Source organism: Symphalangus syndactylus, chromosome 6 (assembly GCF_028878055.3).
Source record: "Symphalangus syndactylus isolate Jambi chromosome 6, NHGRI_mSymSyn1-v2.1_pri, whole genome shotgun sequence".
Taxonomy (NCBI): domain Eukaryota; kingdom Metazoa; phylum Chordata; class Mammalia; order Primates; family Hylobatidae; genus Symphalangus; species Symphalangus syndactylus.
The window spans coordinates 57,354,741-57,374,883 of NC_072428.2; the positions used below are offsets into that span (position 1 = coordinate 57,354,741).

The 20,143-nt window shown below is 48.1% G+C and overlaps 1 long non-coding RNA gene across 1 annotated transcript; it reads right to left on the reverse strand.

The window, feature by feature from the left end:
* Positions 1-17,093: 17,093 nt before the first annotated feature.
* LOC134736899 (uncharacterized) lies at positions 17,094-19,517 on the reverse strand. The gene is made up of 2 exons (XR_010121362.1): positions 19,359-19,517; positions 17,094-17,838 (listed from the first exon to the last, which is right to left on the reverse strand). It is a non-coding gene; the product is annotated as an uncharacterized lncRNA (long non-coding RNA).
* Between the last annotated feature and the right edge of the window lie 626 nt (positions 19,518-20,143).

Consider the following 20,143-nt stretch of genomic DNA (forward strand, 5'->3'; position numbering starts at 1 on the left):
TGCATCAAAGTAAATAGCAGTAATGACAGATTATAACTCACTGAATAAAATAAGAAACCATGAGTCCAAACCATTAGGGAGGGAACGAGCAAGGAAGGGAGAATTTGATGAGGAACAGTATAGTTATAAGGTCTCAAAATACCTCCGCACAAAATACATGTTCATTACACATGGAAAAGGAATCATTTTCTGCGGTAATTTTCCTATGGGGAAGCCTGGCAAGCACCATCAAAGTGATCAAAGCAAAGATCACCAGTAATGGGACAAACTGAAGTCACATGCCACCTGACAGGATGCAATCAGAAAAACACAGTGTCACCCCGGTAGTACTCTTGCTAAAGATTTCAGTCCTGAATCTAATCATAAGGAGACATCAGACAGACCAAAAGTGAAGGGCATTCTACAGGATAACTGGCCTGTAATCTTCAAAGGTATCAAGCTCATGAAAGTGAAAGGACTGAGGAACTGTTTAGTCTGAAAGAGACGAAAAGACATGACAACGCAAGATTTTGGAGGAGACTAGAGTCATGTATCCATGGGCGTTTCCTGATTTTGTTGGTTGTGTTGTGGTTATGTAAGGGAATGTCCTTGTTTGTAGGAAACACTAAAATATTCACTCAGGAAAAAATAGAGTGTGTGTATTCTACTCGCAAGTGTCTGCAAATTTAAAATTGTTTTTAGAAAGTTTGTCTTTAATCTGCCCACAATAAAACTCCCAAGATAAAAACTTTTTCAAATAAGCAATGCTAAGCCTTCAAGGAATGAATAACCCCTAATTCATACAGCTCCTCCATAGCAAAATCAAAGTCGATGTAGTAAAGGAAAATTGCAAATTTATAGAACCTACGAACATGTGTGTAAATATCTCAAATGAAATATAAGCAAAGTCTAGGGCGCGAAGCTCTGGGAGCCTTTCTTGAGTGCCACCTGGCCAGCCCTGCACCCCTGCCTGGCCCTCTCTGCATGCCCTGTGGCATGAGGCTGTGCTGGCAGCAGCGCCATCTTGGATCAATGGGGTGAGGCCCCTGGAGAGGTGGCAGAGCACAAAACAGGAGGGGCCTGGGGCCTGGGGCCTGGGGTACTTCCTGGAGCAGAGTTGCCAAAATACCCTTGAATTCCCTCCTCCAGACCTGTGTCTGAGAAAGATGTAAACTCTTCTTATGTTTAAGATACTAGTATGTTGAGTTTTCTGTCTTTTACAGCCAACCCTAATCTTAATATTGGACAATAACATGTTAAAGGAGAAAAGCCATATTTTCATATCATAGATGAAAAAAGGTACTTAATAAAACTCAGTGTTAATTCACAATTGAAAAAGAAAACAAAAAACCTCTTAGCAAACTTGCAAGAATAAAAACTTCCTTAATTTCATAAAGAATACCTGCAAAACCCCTAAAGCAAACATCATATTCAACAGTGAGTTGTTTTTTATTAAATCCTCTTTAAAATCAGGAACAAAACAAGGATTCCTTCTGTCAAAAACTGCTATTGAATTCTCTTCTGGAGCCCCTAGCCAGCACAATAAAATATGAAGAAATGAATGAATAGAGATATGAAAGGAAAAAAACAAAACTGTTTGTACATAATATTATTATCCACATAGAATCTACAAATAATCTGTAAATAATTAAAATGATAGAGTTTAGCAAAACACGTGAACATGAGATATATACATAAAAAGTAGTTGCATTTTTATATACTGGCAACATAAAGTTCAAAACTGGGGCCGGGTGCAGTGGCTCATGCCTGTAATCCCAGCACTTTGGGAGGCCAAGGCAGGAGGACCACTTGAGCCCAGGAGCTCAAGACCATCCTGAGCAACATAGTGAGACTCCATCTCCGCACACACAAAAAATTAGCTGGACGTGGTGGTGTACACCTGTAGTCCCAGCTACTCAGGAGGCTGAGGCAGGAGCATTGCTTGAGCCCAGGAGGTCGAGGCTGCAGTGAGCCATAATCATGCCACTGCACTCCAGCCTCGGTGACAGAGTGAGACCCTGTATCTAAAATAAAAAAAAAGATCAAAAATGTATTTTTAAAAAAGATGCATTTATAGTAACAACAAAAATTAAAATATGCCTTGAGACAAATTTAACAAAAGACATGCAAGCCCTTTTATGAAGAAAGATTGTAAGCTTTACTGAAAAAAATTTAAAAGGAGCTTTTAAAGTGGGTAGATATTTTAGATTTGTGGATTAAAATGATCAACGTCAAATAATTGATTTATAGATTCCATTATTATTTCAATCAAAATTCCAGGAGCTCTCTTGGAGAATTTTGCAGGTTGATTCTAACTTTTTTTAAAAAACAGATGAGCAAAGGACAAGATACTCCCAAAGAAGAAAAATAAGGTGAGGAGTCCTGCCCTGCCAGCTATGGAGATTTATCAGAAAACTATAGAAATTAAGAAAGTATGGCTGCCGGCAGAGGTGGCAAATAAATAGATTTATGGAACAGAATGGAGACCCCAGAAATAGGCCCCTGCACATATGGAAACTTGATAAATGACAGCTGCATTGCAGATGAAGAAAGAACTAGTCACTGAATGGTGCTGAGACTTCTGGAAAAAATGAAATGTGATCTGCACCTTACGCCACACACAAAAATCAATTCCAGATGGATTAAGGGCTTAACATGTGAGAACCAACTTTTTCTGTTAATACTAAGAGAAAATATAGGAACATTCCTTTATGAATTTAAGCCATGGAAGAACTTCTTAAAAAAGACATAAGAAGATGCAAACATAAAGGAAGAAGTGCAATAAATTTGACTACTGTAGAGTTTAGAACTTCTGTTCATCAAAATATATCATAAAGAAAGTGAAAATAAAAGCCACAAAGTGGGTGTCAAAAATTGCCTTTTCCAGAGATGGCTGCAACAAGAGCTCCCATCTCACATGTGCTTTTAGAACTCTGCCACTCCCCAACAAGAGGTAGAGTTTATGTCCTCTGCCCTTGAACCTGGGCAGGTGCTTGTGATGGCCCTGAGCAGTAGGGTATGGTCAAAGTATGCTACAAATGCAGTACCCTTCAGCCTCCATCCCCTGCCTCTGGCCTTGTTCTCCTCCGACCCCACCTGAACTATGCAGGTGACACAGAGCTGCATTCCGGCTCAGACCCTGATCTGATACCACACCCGATATACTAATGTTTGCTTGGGTTTGGCCTCCTCTGGCTCTCTCAGCAAAACTTTTCTCCAAGTCCACCTATCCTAGGGAACTGCTTTGGCCCTATCTGGGGGCAGACACTTCCAAAGGACCCAACCTGAGAGGTGGAGTGAGACAACACAGAAATTAGGCTTATCTGAACAGGACACAGTGGCTCACGCCTATAATCCCAGCACTTTGGGAGGCCGAGGCAGGTGGATCACATGAGTTCGGGTGTTTGAGACCAGCTGGCTAACATGGTGAAACCCTGTCTCTGCTAAAAATACAAAAATTAATCAGGCGTGGTGACGGGCACCTGTAATCCCAGCTACTTGGGAGGCTGAGGCAGGAGAATCACCTGAACCCAGGAGGTGGAGATTGCAGTAAGCCAAGATCGTACCACTGCACTCCAGCCTGGGCGACAGAGTGAGACTTCGTCTCAAACAAAAACAACAAACAAACAAGAAATTAAGACATATCCAACATCTATTTCTGCTAATGAGTCAGAGATAGAGGGGTGGGCTCAGCAAACCCACGAGGGTACTTTGTCCTCACCAGCTGCCCAGTGCTGTCCTCCAGGGTCATGCGCAGTTTAAGGGTGGGAAAAGGTTTGGACTTGGAGAGTTCGAGTCCTTGCTCTGCCCCTGATGTACTGTGTGACTCTGGGCACGTCACTTTACCTCTCCGGGCCTCAGCTTCCTCAGAACCAGGATTCTTGCGTTTATCATTTTTATGCACATTATACCTGATGGGGGCCTGACATGTGGAGCAGTCGCTTCATAAATGGAGTTAAAAGAATGCTTTGTTCTCCCCATCTACGCCCCATTATGCCCACCTAGCAAACTTCTACTCGTACTCGTACCCATCTCATACGTCACCTCCTCTAGGAAGTCTCCCTTGACTCATCAAGTCACCTGGGGGCGTCCATCACAGCACAGAACTCTGCTCCCACCTCAGCCAGACTGCACTGTGATCCCTCTGAGAGCAGAAATCATGTCTGAACCATCTCTGGGTCCCATGTCCCAGCCCAGGACCTGGCACCAGGGAATGGCTGTTGGACTAATAATCTAATCAGCACATAAGAAAACTTGCTCCTTCAAGAGGATCCCGAAGGGATTCTGGCTGAAGGCCACACAGCCTGTTCCCAGTCAGCGGAGAACCCCAGCAGCCCGGCTCCTCTGAGAGGCCCATGAGTGAGGTGAGCCACGAGGCTGTTGGGGAAGTCACTGGCATCCAGACGCTGCCTCCTCAGCCGAACCCATGACACACATGAGACTCTCATTTACTCATTTGTTTTCCAACACTGGCAATACTCCAATAGTGGCATTTTTTTTTCTGTGAAGATCTGCAGACATAGATGAGGATAGTAATTCCATCAATGCCGACTTAAATACATCCTCGTGACTTTCATATCTTAGCCGAATGGCACAGGGAAACTCACTGCTCCACCTGTGGACTGCCCATGGCAGTGTGGACTCCCAGGTGTCTTCCCTGGGCCTCCTGGGCCACCTCCCTCTCTCAACCGAAGCTAAGGTTAGCCTTAGCTAACCTTAAAATAAAGGTTTAAAAAAACATAAAAACCATACTTTATTTTAAAATAAAATAAAATCTGATGTCCTGAGATTTGATCCTGGTGTTTGATCAGACCCTTGGCCTGTTTCATCCCAGTCCAGCTCAGCTAGGGGTGAACTCAGACACGAGGCAGCCCATGGACCATGCTCCAGTCCCTCTGTGAGACCGTTGTAGGAGCCAGTCTGTCCCTCTGCCTCTCTGCCTGCTTCCCCATTTTCATACCAGTGCAGCCTGAGACACTGTCTCAGAAACACCCCTCCAGCTGCTGGGCAGAGACAGGCCAGAGAGGGGAGACTGAGGCAGGAGACCAGTGCTACAGATGCTCTGATGCCCTGCCCTACATCCCCCATGGTCACCCCAGCTGCAATAACGTCACGCTGTGACAGCGGCCCACCCCATGTGCCACCCTCTCTCTGCTTCTCTGCCCAAGAAGATAAGGGCTTTCACATGAGCCCGTTCCGCCCTACAGATACCTCAGGGTGCCCAGTGAGACCAAGTTTGTTTCTCACACACACTTCATTGTTTTTTCTTCTCATTTTCCTCACTGCCTGCTTTGCTTCTAGGAGGGTCACCCCCACCCTGCCCCTGAAAAACTACATAACCCGAGTCCTTATATCAGGGTCTGCTTTTGGGGGAACCCTAATGAAGACAGCCATGGAGGAGGCTGAGGCAATGGTGCAGAGGAGAGATAATGAACTGAACCTGGAGACGGACCGTGAGGGCGGAGAGAACTGATTGAACAAGCAGAATGGGTGGGACCTGCCAACTGATTAGATATGGGGGGTGGTGGGGTGAGAAAGAGGGAGGAGGCAAGAGTTATATCCAGGTTTCTCATTAAAGCAGCACCTTTCTTGTGAAACTATAGGGAGGTGTGGTGGCTCACGCCTGTAATCCCAGCCCTTTGGGAGGCCAAGGAGGGTGGATAGCTTGAGCTCAGGAGTTTGAGACCAGCCTGGGCAACATGGTGAAAACTTGTCTCTATAAAAAAATACAAAAATTAACTGGGTGTGGTGGCTTGCACCTGTAGTCCCAGCTACTTGGGAGGCTGAGGTGGGAGGATCACTTGCCCCCGAGAGGCAGTTTGCAGTGAGATTGCGCCACTGTACTTCAGCCTGGGCTATATGCACTTATGAATATGTTGCATATACTTACTAATATCCTTGTGAGATATTCGTAAGTATATTGATCATGTAAAAAAAGGATTTAACGTGGCTTATGAGATTTCATAAAATTACAAGATGGTGTGTGTACAGCACTGTACAGTTAATCAATAGGATGTTAAAGGCAATTATCAAAACAATGATGTAGGAGAAGGTTGGCCAGGTGCGGTGGCTCATGCCTGCAATCCCAGCACTTTGGGAGGCCGAGGCAGGCGGATCACCTGAGATCGGGAGTTTGAGACCAGCTTGAACAACATGGAGAAATCCCGTCTCTACTAAAAATACAAAATTAGCCCGGCATGGTGGCACATGCCTGTAATCCCAGCTACTCTGAAGGCTGAGGCAGGAGAATCACTTGAACCCAGGAGGTGGAGTTTGCAGTGAGACGAGATCTCACCATTGCACTCCAGCCTGGCCAACAAGAGTGAAACTCCGTCTCAAAAAAAAAAAAAAAAAAAAAAAAGAAATTTTATTAAGTTAAAAAAATTAGCCTGGAAAATAATATTCATAGGCTAGGCCCAGTGGCTCACACCTGTAATCCCAGCACTTTGGGAGGCCAGGGAGGGAGGATTGCTTGAGCTCAGGAGTTCGAGACTAGTCTGAGCAAAATGGTGAAACCTTGTCTCTACAAAATACAAAAAAATTAGCTGGCCATGGTGGTGTGTGCCTGGAGTCCCAGATACTCAGGAGGCTGAGGTGGGAGGGTGGCTTAAGCCTGGGGAGGCTGAGGTTGCCGTGAGCCGTGATCACTCCACTGCACTCCAGCAACAGAGTGAGATCTCTCTTTTTTTCCTCAAAAAAAAAAAAAAAAAAAGAAAATAGCATTTATAAAGGAGAGCTCATTTTGGGAGTATGTATGTACATGCGTATGTGTAACAGATTCCAACCACAGAGCACTCAAATGTGCAAAAGAAGTGGCAATTTTATTTTTCTAACTAAATTTAGTTTCTATTATGAGCCACCATTCTGTGAAGTGGAAACTTAATCTCAGTCACTTCTGGGTCCCCCCCTCACCTCATTTTCCCTATTCCTACAGGTTGGTCCTCCAATATATCCGTCTACAGTGGTGTCCCCTGAGACACCCCGTCAGCTTGTCTGAGCCCTGGTTGTCAGTCCTCACTGGTCATTGCCTGGTCAAGCCTGGTTCCCAGCCACATGGCCCTTCCATTCCAGGCAGCTTTCGTGGCTACTACAGGGTCCTTGTGGTAGACAAACAGAATGTCCCCCTTCCCCAAGATATATTCACTTCCTAATCCCCAGAACCTGTTAGTGCCGTTATTACCTTATATGGCAAAAGATGAATATTGCCTCATAGGGCAAAATATGCGATTAAGACGAAGATCTTGACAACAAGAGCTTATCGTGTGTTATCTGGATGGGTCCTAAATACAATTGCATGTGCCCTTACAAGAGGCAGAGGGAGATCAGACAGACTCACAGGGAAGGCCACGTGCAGATGGAACCGAGAAAGATGCAGGAAAGGTTCTCCCCTGGAACCCCCGGAGGTAGTGTGGCTCTGCTGACACCTTTGCTTCAGCTCCCTGAACTGATTTCAGACTCCAGAACCAAGAGAAAACACATTTCTGTGGTTTTAAGCCACTCAGTTTTGTGTCATTTGTTACCGCAGGAAACTGATACAGCTGCATGTCAGCATACCGTGATTGCTTCCAGGTGTGTGTAAACAAAGGGGCACCTGGGATGGGGGCTCCCCAAGGCTCTCCATCACTCCCCACACCCCCCAGGTCCCAGGACTCTCTCTCCTGCCCCAGACCCTTTCCAGGGGGGTATGGGACATTTTGTGAAGCTCTCTCAGGCCCATTTGCCTGACTTCTCTCAGGCATCTGTGCTCTGCTAGCCAGGACTGCAGCGGGCTGTCAGGACCTCGAGTGCCCTGGCGCCTCCCAGGTTCTGCTGAGAGGGAGGGCACAAGTCCCCCCTGCTCTGGGAGTCCCAGCACCCCTTAGTCTCCGCCTCAGTGTGGCTGGTTCTCACACACTCTCTTCCTGGGACAAAACTGGGGAAGGCGGGTGGTGCAGGACCCCTCCTTAGCACCCACAGCTCCTTGAAACTCTCCCTTCCCTCCATCAGAATATTTTCTGGCTGGTCTGGAAGCTGGGTTGCTTGACTCTTCAGCACTTCTTCCAAATGTGTTGCTCACACTCAAACCCCCAAAGCCAAAGGCCTTTATTGTCAGTGTTCCACCGTGGCATGAAGGCGTGGTCCCCAACAGCCAGGGTGAGAGCAAAGGTCACTGGTTAAAGAAACTCTGGAGGAAGGGGAACAACGTTTAATAGTTCAATTTTTTTTGTAGCTATGCACACACACACACACACACACATACATATACACACATATCTATGCATATGATTGGAGAGAAATACTACAAAAAATTGCTTAGCTTTGGTTCACAAATATTTTCTTCATGGTCCCTTTCCTGTACATTTCCCCAAATACCTAACGTTAACATGTATCATTTTTGTAATTGAGGAAAAATTGTTATTTTAAAGGAATTGTTTAAAGGGCATAACATTTAAAACAAAATTTTTAAGTAGGCATGAAAGAAACAAGTGCAAGAATAAAGCTGGAAATGCCTAAAGAGCAATGGATTTGCCATGAGGAGAGCACATGCTTTGCTTCCCACCTCCCAGCAGCCCGTAAGCATGAGAAACGCAGCCACAGTGTTCATGAGATTGAAACAGACCAACTGCTCAGAAGGACTGCTATTCTTAGGCCCAAAAGCAGACAGAAATTTCTGCCAAGGATCTGTTAGACACATAGTATTAATCTACTTTTTAAAGAGGAAAGTGAAGCTGAGTGCTGAGATGATTTGCCCAGAGATGCAGCTACCAAGAAGGGCAGCTGGGATTTGAACCCACAGAATAGCCATGAGGAGTGATCCTTTTAGAACATGTCATATCATGTCTCTTCCCTGCTCAAAACCTCCAATGGGCCAGGTGTGGTGGCTCACACCTGTAATCCCAGCACTTTGGGAGGCCAAGGCACGTGGATTACAAGGTCAGGAGATGGAGACCATCCTGGCCAACATGGTGAAACCCCGTCTCTACTAAAATACAAAAAATTAGCCGAGTGTGGTGGCATGTGCCTGTAATCCCAGCTACTCAGGAGGCTGAGGCAGGGGAATTGCTCGAACCTGGGAGGCGGAGGTTGCAGTGAGCTGAGATGGCACCACTGCACTCCAGCCTGGGCAACAGAGTGAGACTCTGTCTCAGAAACAAAACAAAACAAAAAAACCCTCCAATGGCTCAAGTCACTTAGGGCAAAAGCCAAAGCCCTTACCATGGCCTGTAACGCCCTGGTGAACCCACAGTAACAAATGGCCTGACCTCCTGCTCTAATGCTCTCCTGTTCCCTGCCTCCCACAAGAAGCCGGGTGGCCCCACCTTAGAGCCTTTGCCATGGCTGTTCCTTGGCCAGATACATACTCCCCACAGACAACTGGATGATGAACTCCCATACTCCAAGCCCTGGCCCAACTGTCCTTCTAGGGAGGCCTGCACTGACCACCCAATTTAAAATTGTAACCCACCCGCTTCCCCCCAACACTCCCCCTCGCACTGCTCTATTTTTATCCATAGTGCTGTCATTTTCTAACATTCACTGTGTTTGCTCTTTGTCATCTGTTCCCTTTGCTAGAAAGCAACACCCACAAGGACAGGATTTGTGACTTTTGTTCACTGATGTCACCTAAGTGCCATAGACAGAACCTGACACATAGTAGATGCTCACTAAGTTTTTGTTGAGTGATTGAGTGATGCACAGAGAATGCTCCCCACATTGCTTCACACATGGGGAGGCTCAGAGAATGTGGCCCTATTTAGCTTGTGCAGGTTAAGGTCAGGGCCATGCCCTTCTGCATGTGTTATGATGGGTGGGTCAGGTCCTGTATTAGGCACTAGAGATCAAAATAACCCAGTGCTCAAGTACTTCCCATTCTTATGGGGAATACATGCCAACTAACATAACACAGAAAGCAAGACAAATTTTTTACTGGAGGAAAAAGGTATCACCATAAGGAGATAATTTATATGCTAAAATCGTGCTGGGCACTTTTGTATAAGTTTTCTCACCAAATGCTCATAGGACCCACAGGTAGGTACAAATAGCACCATATGCAAGCAAGTAAACGGAGACTCATTGAGTCAGGTAACCTGCCCAAGGTCAGGTTGGTGTGGGAGTCATTCTGACCCAGGGGGATCTTGGGGAGTTGCAGTAGAGCTGAAGGATAGGTAAGATGTTAACAGAAAGAGAAGGCGGACTGCACATCCCAGGTGGCAGGGACAGCGGAACCAAGGCACAGATGTAGTAGCCTGTGAGATGTACTTAAGGGCAGCCAGAATCAGGAAAGGGCGGTTCTGTCTGCTATGCCACCTGGACCCATGCTGAAGTGGGACAAGAGTCTGGTGCCCAGCCTGGGGATAGGGTGTGCCCAGGCTCACTGCTGAGATAGGGAGTGAAGCCTGTAGTCCTGAAGACAGCCTCATCCCTCGATCTAGGCCCTCATTGGCAGGACTGGCCCTCTGACCCTGGCCTCCCCGGGCCTGCTTCAGGCTGCAGCATCCCCAGGTTTGCATCTCTGGCTCCTCAGCAGTCACCCTGGCCACTTGGTCAAGAACCTGCAATAATAAGTTGGGCACGCTGGCTCACACCTGTAATCTCAGTGATTTGAGAGGCCGAGACAGGAAGATCACTTAAGCCCAGGAGTTCAAGACCAGCCCAGGCAACAAAGCAAGTAATTTGCTGAGTGTGGTGGTGTGTACTTGTAATCCTTGAGCTAAGGAGGCTGAGGCTTCAGTGAGCTATGATTGCACCACTGCACTCCAGCCTGGGTGACGGAGGAGACCCTGTCTCTTAAAACAAACAAACAACAAACAACCTGCAAAAAGTCTCCAGGCACCTTCACTCAATCTGCTGTGGGCTTGAGGGTCACTAAAAAGCAAGCCAGGCCCTTTTTCCACGCTCCTTAGCAGTTTGGGCTTAAGTGGGGCAACTGTCCCAGCATTTTGTGACTCTTAATTTTTTATTTTAAGTCTTGCACTAGGATTATCATAATTTATATAAGGGCAAATGTGTATGAGCACTGACTGTGCACTTTCACATTCCTTATTCAATTTCATTCTCTTGACAAGTTTGCAAGGTAAGTTTTACGTCTCCCTTTTCCTGAGAATCTGTGATATATGCAAAGCCACAGGTGATCAGCGATTGAGATTCAGTCATTCATCATCTCCTTATCCCTTCATTTGTTTACTATTCAATTCTTTTTGAGCATCCCCCCTGGCCAGCCACAGAATGCATAGATGGGATTTGAACACAGATCCCCTGACTCCTGGCTTATTCCTTTGTCAGGCATTCAGATTCCCTCTGGAGTAACATTTATCAAGAGCCTTCAGTGTTGGAGGTTTTATCGGTGTCTTAACATGTAATTCCCATAACAGTGTACCAGCAGGGAATCTGCTGTCCCATTTTACAGGGAAAAAACAGAGGATCAGAAAAAAGAAATCGTTCGCCTGAAGCCTCCCATTGGCAGAGCCCAGGATCCCACAGGGCTGAATCTAACCTATAGATTCCCACCTCAGGGTTCACATTCCGTCCCATTTTTCCTTTCTCTGCCTTGCCCTCTCATGCCTGGGTTCTCTTATATCCCTCGGGCTGGGTTCTGGGGTGAAAACTGAAGCAGCGAGCTATCTAACAGCCCAGCTCCCAGCGGGCTCTGCGGGAGAAAGGCAGCAGAGGAAAGCGTTCCCCTGTGTGTGTACGTTTGGGGGTGGGAGCATAAGTGCAGCCCCTGTCCTGAGGGCCGCTCCCTCGCCAGGCACTGGAGCAGTCAGGGCCTGGAAGGGACCAGGCTGCTTCATGCAGGGTAGGGGTGGGGCATCTCCAGGCCGGCAAAGCTCGTATGACCTTGGCCTTGGGTCACAGCCAGTCCCTTCTCCCCCTCGGGAAGGCAGTGCTGGGATGTTGTGGGTCCAGTGCACTCCCCCGACTGTCCTGGGGCGCACACCCGACGGAGGTGTGTGGAGGAGGTGGGGTGGGAGAGGGGACTCAGGCTGGTCAGGGCAGGTTCGGAGGCGGGTCTGGTTCAGAGAAACAACCACCCATCAGCCAGGCTTGGGGAGGGGAAGGCCAGAGGAGAAGAAGGAGGAGTCTGGAGAGGGGAGAGAAAGACGTAGAAAAACAGACAAGGAGAGAGGGCAGGAGTGGGGGACACAGGTACTGGGAGCGAGTAGAGACACAGAGACGAGAGAGAAAAGGCAACAAAGACAAAGCCTGAGACGCACAGCCCAAGAGACAGAGCCACACGGACAGAATGGAGAGGGGAGCAGGGTCAGAGGGCCCGGACCACGCAGAGAAGGATGAGAGAGGACGTGAGAGGGACTTCCCCCAGGGGCAGGCAGAGGCCTTGGGCAGCTCCTCTGCTGGGCCGGGCTGCCTGCCTGCTGGACTCCGGGAAGGAGGCAGTGACCGCACCCATCTGGAAGCTGTCAGGTCCCTCAAGGATGAGGGCTTTGGGAGGAAGCCAGACATGAGCCACGTCTAGAGAGAGGAAGCGGCGGGATTTGAAAAAGATGTGAGTGGGCAGAGGGGGCAGGGAGGTTGCTGTAGACTGGGCTCTCCTGTCTGGAATTTTTCAGTGGGGAAAAGAGAAAGAGTCTGGCAGTTTGGGACTCTTCTGGAGAAGGCCTGGGCTGGGCGAATTGGTCAGAGAAGGCCAGCTCCCCAACCCCACCTCTGTACAGATGGAAAACAGAGCCCTAGAGAAGGGAAGTGAGGACCCAAGGTCACAGTTTTCAGGTCATGTCATCATTCATTCATTTATGCACTCATTGATTCAGCAAACATTAACTGAGCCCAGTACTGTGCTAGGTTCTAAGGGAACATAGATGAGCATTAGATGGTCTCTGCCCCAGAGCCCACAGTCTGTGGGGAAGACGGGCGTGACTACCCAGTGTGCCAAGTGCCACCATGCAGAGAAGCCCAGGGGTGTGAAGGTCAGTCTGGGGAATTCAAAGGCAACTCCCTGAGGAGGGATGCCAGGGCTAAACTGAACCGACCAGGAGGAGCAGGGAGGGAGGGCATGCCAGGCCAGGAAGGCTGAATGACCAAAGTGCGTCACATTGGTGGTGGGAGTCACAAAATTCAGCTCACTTTACTCTCCAGTGCGCAGGGAAGCTGTGATTTTATGTGTTACTAATCTGACTTTCCTCCCAAACTCCTCCCTCCCCTCCCTAACCCCAGGTTGGCGGGAAAAAGTTACAGAATGCCATCCAATTTGGTTGAAAGTGTGATCTGAGCTGATCATTGAAACTGTCTAGGTAATATCAGTCTGTCTTGTATAAAAACGCCCTGTCCCTCGGGTCGCTTCCCCTTTCACCCCCCTCTCAGCTGTGTGGGAGCATCAGGAGTGGTGGAGGAGAGGGGTTTTAGTGGGAGCAGCCAGGCACGCCAATCATCCTGAACCGGCAGATGCAGTCAGTGCCACTGCCTCTCCAGGGCCATCCTGCACCTGTCCAGTTGCTGGTTTCTCCCATGAGGTCTCCAGCTCAGGAGCTCAGGGCCTTCCTTTAGTCTAGGCGTTCCTCCAGTGGTGGCCCCGGCCAATCTGACTGCACCTGGGCTCCTGGTGCTTGCAGACCCACAGTCTCTGCCCTGGTCCCCATCAATCCCCCTGCCCAATGGGCTCTCATCAGCCTCTGCCGCCCGGGCCCTTTACCCTTTCAGAGCTATTGGTTCACTGGCCCTCAATTCAGCCTCTTGGTGCCCTTGGGACAGGCCAGCCCAGAGAAGCTGAGGCTCAGGCCTCCCTCTCTTGGGCCACATTGTAAGTCTAAGTTTACAGGGCTGCATTGCCTTGTTGCTCAGTGGCGTTCCATAGTATAAATATATTGGAGTTTTTTGTTTTTCTTTTTTGAGCCAGGGCCTGGCTCTGTTGCCCAGGCTGGAGTGCAGTGGCACAATCTCAGCTCACCACGACCTCCACTTCCTGGGCTGAGGCCATCCTCCCCCCATCAGTCCCCCTAGTAGTTGAGACTAGAGGCACACGCCGCCATGCCTGGCTAATTTGTGTTGGAGTTTTTAACCACTTCTTATTCTTGTACATTTTCCTCCAATTTTTCACTATTATAAACAGTGCTACTATAAATATCCTGTACTTTCCTCTTTGTGCACATATGCAAGTGTTTCTCTGGGGTAGACACCATGAGGTGAATTACTGGGTCAAATACATAAAGATATGTGTATTTTAAATTCTAATAGAGCAGGAGTGTCTAATCTTTTGGCTTCCCAGGGCTACATTGGAAGAAGAGTTGTCTTAGGCCACACATAAAATACACTAACAGTGGCCGGGCGTGGTGGCTCACGCCTGTAATCCCAGCAATTTGGGAGGCCTAGGCGGGTGGATCACCTGAGGCCAGGAGTTCGAGACCAGCCTGGCCAACATGGCAAAACACCGTCTCTACTAAAAATACAAAAAAAAATATATATATATATCTGGGCGTGGTGGCGGGCGCCTGTAATCCTTGCTACTTGGGAGGCTGAGGCAGGAGAATTGCCTGAACCTGAGAGGCAGAGGTTGCAGTGAGCCGTGAGCCGAGATCCCACCACTGCACTCAAGCCTGGGCAATAGAGCAAGACTCTGTCTCAAAAAAAAAAAAAAAACACACTAATATGATAACTGATGAGGTAAAAAAAATTCACAAAAATGTTTTAAGAAAGTTTATGAATTTGTATTGGGCTTCATTCAAAGCCATCCTGGGCCACATGCGGCCCGTGGGCCACGGGCTGGACAAACTTGTAATAGAGTCTATCAGATGGCCTCCAAAAAGGCTACGCCAATCTACATGGCCCGCAACTCCTATCAACACTGACTATCAGCAATATTTTTCAAAATGTGTCAATGTTATAGGTGAAAACTAATTTCTGATTTATGTTCCTTTTATTTATTCATTTATTTATTTATCTATTTATTTGTTTAATAGAGATGAAGTCTCCCTATGTTGCTCAGGCTGATCTCAAGCTCTTGGGCTCAATCCAAAATGCTGGGATTACGGGCATGAGCCACCACGCCCTGCTCATGTTCCTTTTAAACTTCCATTTCCCTGATGACCAGTAAGGAGGGCATCTTTGCGTGTATACATCCTTTTTATTTCCTTTGTGATTTTCCTATTCAAACACTTTGCCCAGTTTTCTATTTTGTCTGTCTTTTCTTACTGATTTACGGGAGCTGTTTCTATTGCCCAGACATTGATCTCTTCTTATACACGGGGCAAATATTTCTCTTCATTTGTCATTTACGTCTTAGCATTATTCTGTCTCCTATTACAAAAAAAGTTCCTAATTGATATGTGTAGCTGACTTAATTCTTCTTTATTTTTTTCTAAATTCAAATTAAAATTTGCTCAGATCTCCAATCTTCTCTCTCTTGGGGAGAGACCCCCTGAATTGTCCCCCACACAGTGGGAAAGGGACTCTGTTCAACTTTCCCAGCCAGTGAGCCAGCACCTGTGTCCAAGGAACTCTTGCGGCCATCACTCCTCCCAGCCACTAGCAGCACCGCATGGAAACTTGGTCCCACCAGCTGCAGCAGGGCCCTCTGCCAGGCCATCGTGGTCCCCTGAGGGATCATCCCACTACCTCCATGCCAAGCTCAGATAAGGGCACACCTGGTCTCTTTGCCTGGCAGCTCTGCCTGCGTGGTCCCTGGCCGTGGGTGGTCCTGGCTGGGTGGAGGCTGGCGCCACCATTCTCTCCATGATAAGACTTCTGTTCCCTCTTCTCCTCTGGGTTGGCTCAGGGGCCTGGCAGCTTTTCCTTTTCAGCCCACAAAATACTTTAATTACACTCTAATTACACTCCCATTCCCTGCCCACACTGCTGTCCCCACCCAGGCATGGCTTTTCTCCATGCTTCCCTGCCCACCCCGTTCAAAGGGTGGCTGTGTTTCCCACGAGCTGAGAAGAATACAAATCCTCCAGCAGCAACCTCACCCCTCATCAACCCCTTGTACCCTGACAGACTAAGCATATGGTGTTGCAGCTATTAGGGAGACCCCGTTCTCGTTTTTCATTCCCAGGCAACCCCAAAGTCCAAGATGCAGGTTGCTTCTAGGGTCTGCTTCCTCAAGAACCCTGACCCACCCCTGTTCCTCCAGGGACCCCTCACTCTCCTAGGACAGTGGGGGCCTGCCCTGCAGCAACGTTCTAAGGAAGGCCACATTCAGGAAATCCAAGGTCATTTTCTGCCTATTATGCTTCTTGTTAAATAAAACACAGTTTAATTCCTTACAGGGCCCTCCTTCTGGGAGAGCACCCACTGCTCATCTGAATTCTAGAGAACCACTCAAGTGCATATAGACAGCATCCATCCTAAGAAGGAAAGTGCTTTCTAAGAAGCCACTATGCCTGAAATGCCACCATATGTATACACCATTCCACTGTGGAAAACGTTGCCTTTTCGGGGCTCTTCCTGTGAAATGCAGGTATATTTAGCTCTTCATGCTATAGTATGAATTAGCCTATCACTGGGTCCCCTTGTGACAATAAAGCCCACGGCAACCAGACTGCCCAGGTTTCCCAGGGACATCCTGATTCTAAATATTAAAACATTGCATTAACCGGAATCTATATAACCAAAGTGTGTACTCCCTACACATCATCCTGTTCTTTTCAAGGAAAGGATTCGTTGAGTGTGTGACTGCATATGGTTTCATTTTTATGCCTTATTGACACTTAACCCTGTCCCAGGCCGTGAGCTCTTGCTGGACATACCAGAACAAAGACACAGTCCCTTCAAGATGGTATTCACAACCATAGGGCTGGACGACAGGTGGGTGACAACTATAGCCAGCAGAAAAGCAGACACTGGAACAGAGGTTCGAACCAACAACTATGGAGCGAGCTGAGGTGGTAACTCATGGTCTGGGGAGCTGAGAAAGTCCTGAGGGATCTCTGGGTATAGCCAGATGGAATAGACTGGCAAGGGCATTCCAGACAGAAGGAACAGCTGTGCTAAAGCGCAGAGGCTGAAAACAGCATCTGGCTTTCAGGGAGTGGCAATCACCATGCTACTGTGAGGGCTGGAGAAGGGGCGGGTGGAGTGAGAGGAGGGTGGCAAGGCAGGGGCCAGGTCACGAAGGGCCTTGCATTTACCAGTCTAGAAGGGAGTCTGTAGGTTTTATCTTGAATGCAATCAAGACTCATGGAAGACTTTATTTATTCCTTTATTTTAGCTTTTTATTGAAGCATAATACATATACAGAAAAATTCACCTATCATAAGTATGCATCTTGGTAAATTTTCACAAGGAATATACCCATGGAACCAACATCCCGATCAAAATCTGTCAGGCATCTAACACAAAGAAGCCCCTGCGGGTCCCTGCCAGTTACTATGTGCCCCCAAGGCTGACCACTATCCTGTCTTCTGGTACCACAGGTTTGTTTTGCCTGTTTTTTGAACTTTATAAATGCAGGTGTACAGTATGAACTGTGTCGTGTCTTTTCTGTTGTTCAACAGGACGTCTGTGAGATTTCTCAATATTGCAGCTATCTCCGTAGCTTGTAGCACTCCGTTGTGTGAATCCACCACTGTCTGTTGATGGGCATCGGGTGGTCTCCAGTTCTTGGCTATTATGCATAGTGCTTTGAATATCCTTGCATACGTCTTTGGTACACATGCCTGTTGGGTATATTCCCAGGAGTAGACTTGCTGGGTTGGAGAGCGTGCGCATGTTCAACTTGAATATGTGATGCCAAATCATTTTCTCAAGTGTTTGTAGATGGAGGGTTTTGAGCAAGGAGGTGGCAGGAGCAGGCCTGGGTCTCGGCAGTCCCTCTCTGCACAGGCTGAGTGTGAAGGGCATAGGGACATCCCAGTGGAGCTGTCCTAAGGCTAGAGAGCGGTGGGTCTGGAGCTGGGGAGCTGCGGAGCTAGGCAGCAAGGCTCTGGGCTGAAGAAGGTGGAGAGGGTGTGGAGTGAGGAAGGTAAGGACCAGGGCCAGGCCATGGATACAGCCATAATGAGGACACCATGGAGACAGGGGAGCCCTCAGAGGCAACTGAGGAGGTGCAGCCTAGAGAAGAGGGAAGACCCGGCAAGAGGAAAGGAAGCAAATCACATGGGTGCCAAGGGGAGCATCTGAGGCAGAGGCAGGCATAGAGCACCAGAGGCACTAAGAGGGCCAGTTAGTCAAGACTGAGCAGGATGTGTCCACCAGACTTGATAAGGGAGCTGCAGGGACCTTAACGAAGGCATGGTCAATGGGGATGGTGTGTGTGCCAGACTGCAACAGGACAAAGTAGGGAAGAGATGAGGGATGAGCTTTAAGAATTCAGCACTGCTCCTGGAAGCATGGTATTGGTGCTACTGAAGTCAGCCCACCTGGAGGCTGGGCCTCCCCGGCATCCTCCCATCCCCCAGGTGCAGTGGAAGCCATTCTGCCATTCCAACTAACAAAGGCCTCCCATGGCCAGTGCATTGCGGAGGAGGAGAGTGGGGTGGAGACTCAAGGAGATTAAAAGGGCCAGGCAATTCTCTCTACTCTTCCGTTGTTTATCTGAAGCTTAAAGGTGATTAGAGAGTGTAGAAATGGGAGTAGCTTTGTGGGATAAGAATGAAAACACAGAACTCCCCACAGACTGTTTCCAACACAAAGCAACTTTAGTCACTGTCCAGGTCTTTTCCTCCCTGGGGACACCTTGCCGTTTACTCTCCCTGAGTGTGGCTCTCTCGTACCAAACAGACCTACATCCTAACCCTAGGGATGACAACCACAGCAGAGTATTCCACCAGGCCTTGTGTTAAATGCTTCCCACACAGCATCTCATTTAATTCTCATTACAATCTGATGAAGATAGAATAGCGTATCATTACCCCTATTTTATAGATGAGAAAACTGAGACTTGAGCAAATGACTTGCTCAAGATTACCCCAACCAGAAGGCTGCAGACACTGACTCCAAAGCCTGTGTGCTTCTGCCAGCAAGTCAGCCTCCCCAACACCCAGGCTCTTAGAATCTTGGAGTCATAATGTGGCCACCTGCTCTATCCTTTGGGAAAACCCAAATCTACCCCTTTTCTCTCCACTTCCCCAAAGTAGGACTCTTAGAATCTTGGAGTCATAATGTGGCCACCTGCTTTATCCTTTGGGAAAACCCAAATCTACCCCTTTTCTCTCCACTTCCCCCAAGTAGGACTCTGTTTCGTATTAGGGAACAATGGTGCCACCACAAGAGGGTAGAATTTTCTACTAGCTGCACAACCATGGGCAAGTCATTCTTTCTCTCCCAGCTTATTTTCTCCCCTGTAAAATGGGGATAATAATTTAACCTCTCAGGGCAAAGGTGAAGATTAACTGAGCTGTACATTAAGGCCTGAGCGCAGGCGTCTTAGAGTCAGTGGTCTACCCCTCTGAGTTCTGTTCTTTCCCCCTCCAGTTTCCATGCTTCATCCTCCCCTCTCCTTTTCTCACCAGAGACCTGGGCCTCTGCATGGACAGATTCAGGGATGGTCTTTGCTGTGAGATCTGAGTAAGGGCTCATGTTTGCTTTGGGTGATCCAGATCTCCCCAGCTTCTGACAGCCTCTGCTCACCTTTCAGCCTGAAGAGCCTCTTACCCCAAGACACCAACAAACCCTGCAAAAGAAAAAAAAAAAAGACAAAAAACAAAAACAAGGCTGAGAGTCTTTTGGCTCAGAGCCACTGAACCGGCCTACCAACAGGATAACTGTTGGGATCCTCATTTGAGCACACACCCTGACTCAGGCTGATAGGCGTGTAGCACTTGCTGGGTCTTCATTCAGACTTACGTGACTTAATGTCATGAAGTTCCTTGTGTGGGCACACACATGCACACATCTTCACACAAAAGCCCTGCTCACAGTTGCACTCACAGCCAAGGTCACAGTCACACATACTGATAGCCAATAATATATGCCCCAACTCAACCTGCTAGCAGGTGAGCTTGGGGGTGCAGGGGCAGCAGGTGCGCGGGATACAGAGCTCTGTTATGTGGGAAATTTCATGGTCCTGAACAAACGGGGGTCTGTTTTTAGCCCCCACTCCAAAAGAAGAGTGAAGCTTCCAGCCAGAAGGGGCTTTGCTGTGATGTGCGTTCCCATCACTGCAGAATGGCAGGTGCTCACTGCAGAGAATTGACACAGGCTCAGCGTGGAGCAAGGGCTGAGCACCGTCATGCAACCAAGCTTGTGGACGCAGAAGCGTCACCTTAATGCTTAACTCTGGTGCTGGTGGGCA